This window comes from Zosterops lateralis, assembly GCF_965231275.1.
Source record: "Zosterops lateralis genome assembly, chromosome: 3".
Lineage (NCBI taxonomy): Eukaryota > Metazoa > Chordata > Aves > Passeriformes > Zosteropidae > Zosterops > Zosterops lateralis.
Window position 1 is genome coordinate 27278065 of NC_139764.1, and position 5624 is coordinate 27283688.

Below are 5624 nucleotides of genomic sequence, written 5' to 3' on the forward strand. Positions count from 1 at the left end.
GATTAAAAGTGGGGTTCACCTAGGTTCACCTGTGGTGGTTTTTTTTTTTTTTTTTTTTTTTTTTTTTTTTTTTTTTTTTTTTTTTTTTTTTCCCTGGCTTGGTTAGCTCCTTTAATTATTTTCTGGATTCAGTGAATTCCTCTGGTAGCTACTCCTCCATGCATAGCAGAGAATATTGTACTGTTGTCCTGAGAATTAGAGGTTATATAGGGGTGATGCAGATAGAGTGGTAGATGTCTCTATTTGTGAAATCATGAAGAAATTCTGGGACAGGTTCTAAACTTCAAAAGTTTTCATCCAGAGTCATAACAAGAACATCATGCAGTACATTCTCTTGTGGCTACTAGCTGTCATCATTGATTTTATGTCACATCAAAAGAAATCCTCAGATTCAATCCTTGTGCCTTCAACGCATTGCTCAGCTGAAACATTTTGTTCTGAACTCCAAAGGCAACACTATCATGGAACAAATAGCAATAACATCCAGAGCTGCTGGATCTCAAGAGAATCCATGGGGAGGACTATTTCGGGCTCAGTTCCCGGGGTCACTCATTGCTGCCTGGCACTTCCTGGATAGCTACAGCTAGCATTCTCTCAAAAGGAAGACAAACTTGTGTGAAGCCATCACCACCTTCCTCCAAGCTTTTCCTGACGATCTTAAGTGTTGCCATTCCTTCAAATTCTCCACATGCCAAATGAGCTTGGAGCATGGCTGCAGTTGACAACAAAAGCTTCAGCTTTCCAGTACATTACAACCAACCTGAATGCAAGCCAACCAGCTGAGACTGTCTAGACCTCCTTACTCCCTTCAAAGTAAAGACCAGCAGACTGAAGGAATTAACGTGACCATAATATGATTTGCAACACTAGAAACACATTCTCTTTCTCTCTTTTGCACAAACACAGAGACACAATGTTGTGCACTGCAGTAACAGTGCAAAATTCAGGGCCCAGACTCAGAAAAGTATGACCCAGCATTTTTGGAATCTCTGGACTTAAAAGTGCTATAAGACTTCAAAAGTCCTCTCATCCAAATGCTGTCAACGATTCATTCTTCTTATTAAGTAATATCTGAGATGTGGCTTTACTTTGGGTGCACCCAAATGGGTGCATTAAAGTCTTGTCTTACATTCATTGATTACTAAGGAGCAATTCTCCCTTATTTTAAAGCCCATAACTATTAAACTCCTTATTGTGCTTTGTTGACAGCAAAACCATACAAAACCAAGAAGCCAGGCACTTTTTATGATACTTTCAGTACAACAGGCAGTCATCCATCCCACTTGACTTCTAGGAATATACTTTTCTGTATTATACTTCACAAAATTTGCTTTTTTACATTCTAACCAAAGCTTAATCAACAGATTTAAGCCTGTATTTGGAAGACACCTTGTTTATCAGTTCAAGGTGCAGAGGATCATTAATACCACAATAGTGTTCTAATTCAACAGATCCAAAAGTGTAGTGGGAAAAGTGATTAACAACCTTAACCTAGAGAACTGAAATGCTTTAAAAACAGTCTTGCAACTCCAACATGTAATAGAATTAAGTGTCAAATAACAGCAGTAGTGGTATAATCATGACTTTTTGATCAGTAGTTATCCAAATTAGGTTACTGCAAATTTTTAATTATATTGAAAGTTCCCTCAATGACCCATTTTTCATTCACCATAGTCAGCTGGGCAGATGCTGCCTTGCTGGATTTCTCCTTGCCTCAATTAATCCTTCCTTTTTGATCCTATCCTTACTGTTGAACAGTGGACTACTAAGAGGAGGAGGATGGTTTGAACTTAAAATGCATAACCATGAATGTGGTGGGAGGAAGCTCTGGACATCATCTGGTTGAACTCCCCTGCTCAAGTAGAGTCACCTAGACACGGCTTTTGAAGATCTCCAAGGATGGAGACTCTACCACCTCTCCAGGGAATATGTGCCAGGTCATCCTCATAGGGAAAAAGTGTTTTCTGGTGTTTCAGCTTGTACCCATTGCCTGTTTTCCTGTCACAGGGCACCACTGAAAAAGAGCCTGACTCCATCCTCTTCACACCTTCCCTGCATTGATGATAGATACATTGATGACATCGGCCCTGAACCTCCTCTAGGCTAACAGATAACCACCTTCCTTCAGAATGAGTAATAAACTCCACAGCCTTCTACCCTCAACATTTTCTTTCCTGTTATTTTCCTTCCCTTTCTGTTTTAATCTGTTTTAATTTTTTTAGTAAGCATACTCGTTTTAATTTAGAGATTTTGGAAACTGGTATTACTTGAGAATTTTGTTCCAGTGAGTTTAACTCAGTACCAGCAAAGAAACAGGTTACATATTACCATAAAAATTAAAACATTTCCAAAACCTCTCTAATTTACACTGCATTGTTTCTGCCTCAAGAGGTAGCTCCAGCACCTAGACTCCAGCACTATAGATCTATCAATTTTCTACTAGGAATGTTTTCTTGTACAACTTCCCTTAAAAAGAAAGGTACCTTAGCTCAGAATTTGAAAGGAAATAAAAGTTTTGAAGACCTTATATTCACATAAACAGTTTAAGAGTATGAAAATCCATGTTGCTGCTGTCTCATCCAACAGTGACAGCTTTTCAGTGGCTCTTACTGCAACGCACATTGACTTAAGAGGTACCAGAGATCCTCTCTGCCTGTTTAGTACTAGCTAAAATGTTTATCAGTTTCTCTCTGAAAAATCCCCACTCTAAACATCTGGTTAAATCTCAGTCTTGAGAAATGAAGTCTTTCAGGGCATAGATACTGTTCCATTGTAATCACCTATCTTTCTGAGAAACCTCTGGATCTTTGCCCAGGACCATCCAGTGTGAGAGCTGCCCAGAAAAGACCGTTTGTTTATTGCATCCACCTTTTCTATAAGGCAGAATATTTATTTACATGGATGACAAGCTTTATACTGTAAGACCTCAATACATTAAAATTTTGCCCTAATTCAATTGGAAAGTAGCCACCTGTACCAATATAATCCTCTACTTTAGAAGGGGTAAACAAAAATGAGGTTTGCTTTACCTGAAGCGTGTCAGAGATGAAGCACCAAATCCTTCTTCTGGAATTTGCAGGCAGATAGATAACACTGACAAGAGGCTATACCAACCTGAAAAGTTGAATATCATTGCACATTTTTGGAATGGTACAATGGTATCTAACATATGATGAGACACCCTCCCTCTCCTCAGATAATTGTATTTCCTCCATACCATCCTTCTTCTAAAGTGCATTTCTGACTACGAGATAAAAAAAATAATCAGTATCTACAAAATTGGAGGAAGGTCTACCAAGCCTGCTGTTAGTGCAACCTGGATGTTAGTGGATACAGTGTGTAGAGAAGGGAAGGCTGGGTACAGTGGACTACTAGGAGAAGGATGGTTCAAACTTAAAATGCATAACCATGAATGGTTGTGGTTGGGAGGAAACTGTGGACATCATCTGGTTGAACTCCCCTGCTCAAGTAGAGTCACCTAGACACGGCTTTTGAAGATCTCCAAGGATGGAGACTCTACCACCTCTCCAGGGAATATGTGCCAGGTCATCCTCACAGGGAAAAAGTGTTTTCTGGTGTTTCAGCTTGTACCCATTGCCTGTTTTCCTGTCACAGGGCACCACTGAAAAAGAGCCTGACTCCATCCTCTTCACATCTTCCCTGCAGATATTTAGATACATTGATGACATTGGCCCTGAACCTCCTCTAGGCTAACAGAATTCAGTTCTAAATTGACCTGGGGTATCAGCTGTAAGACAAGGTATCATCAGCCATACACTGCAAGAAAACCACCATCCTGGAGTTTTTCTGAAGCCATATACCATCATGGGAAAGGCGCCTCCTTGGTCTAGTCTAGGGACCTCAAAATAGTGCAGTCAACTGGACAAAAACTGTGCAGTTCTGAGCAGTCTGTACTACATTGCTGTGACATCATGTTACAGACTTCTGGACACATCTCTCCCCAAGGGGTAAATGTCTCTTGGCCTAGCAGAAAGAACCAGCGTAAGAAACGCTGAGGCTGAAGTCAGAACTTGTCCTTGAAGCAGGGGAGATAGTACCCTCTCTATTTTCTTGCTTCCAGGGATTGAGTTCCTGGGAAACTGTATAAAGGTCAGAAGCACATTACGCTCTATGGGATTGTGGAAAAGACTCTAGAGATTGATGTTACATAAATATTTACAACTACCACTACTAACCAAACCTGTTTCCAACCTCAGCTCTTCCCAAGGAAGAAAACAGAATAATAATGAAAAGTTGACTTGTGGAGAAAAATAGCAGTGAAAGTCTAATGTGAAACTACTAATGAAAACTGCATAGTTATCTGAATAGAAAGAGAAAAAAAAAAAACAATCAAGGAGTATCTGTAATTTTCCAGTGCAGACTACAGAAGACTGCAAGTCAGCTGTGACATGAATGATAACAGAACGATGCTTTTGTTTTCTTTATTTTACCCTTGAGAAGATAACCTTTCATATTTTGGTACAGCAGACACATTGATGATGATGTTGTTGTGATGTTTCAAAACTCCACTTTCTTTTCATTCCTTTGGGAACAAATTCATTCATATAATCTAACCACAACATAGCTTTATAAAGAACAGAAAGACCAGTGGCACAGCAATTTGAGGGGACTCAGATATATTAATATCTATTGTCCACATCAAAAGCCAGCTGAGAGGAATTGTGAAAAAAAGGATATTCATAAGAGACAACATGCTAATTCAGTGTCAGAGAACCCAGTCAGAAACAGTATTTGACTCATCCATTCCTAATATTTTTGGGTGATCCAAGCAAGCAGTTGTAGCTCTGGAGGGATGTGTGGCTTGCCAGGAGTTCTGATGTGTCTCTCACAAAATATGGGACATCAGACTGTGGGTGGCAGGACTCTGGTAGCGGCGAGCAGCTGGGTTGCAGAAGGAAGTGACTCAGAAAGAACAGCTGGGGCAGATAATGAGGCATCTTGAGACCCAACCACATGCCTAAGTCTGGGGCCGAACCCTGACACAGAGTGGAAGCACAGAGATCTGCGAAACGTTTTTATCCTTTTTTTTCAAGGCTATTCCTTAAGTTCCTCCTCTCCCCTTTGCCTCTCAGAAATGTATATTAGCTGCCCAAAGACTTGTAACTCTGCTCTTCAGGGTGCCCAAACCTCTAAGGCACTTTCAAAGACCCCATCCACAGCCCAAAAATACATGGGAACATTAACTAAATGAGATTAATATAATAGATACCACAATTCAAAAAAAAAGAAACTCTTCTCAACTCTTCTATAAGCCATCTCATCAAAGAGCAGAGTTGGTAGAAATTCCCAGACATTTCAAGTAAAAGTTGAAACAGATTAACATAGTCATCCCTGTGCTTTGGCAGCAGAAACTCCTACTACCTCCTGGGCATCCAGATTTTACAATACACCTATACTAAGTATTGCACTGGGTGCAAAGGATATGCATTATCCAGGTATCATATTTTGTGAAGTGGAATAGTAATTTACTCATGGTTAAAGAAATACACTTTGTTCTTCACATAGGCCAGATACTACATTGTGTATCCATTAGCGAAAATAAGCAAGATGAAACATGGAACAGAAAAGTTTATGCTAAAGGCTGTTAAAGAAATTACCCAATG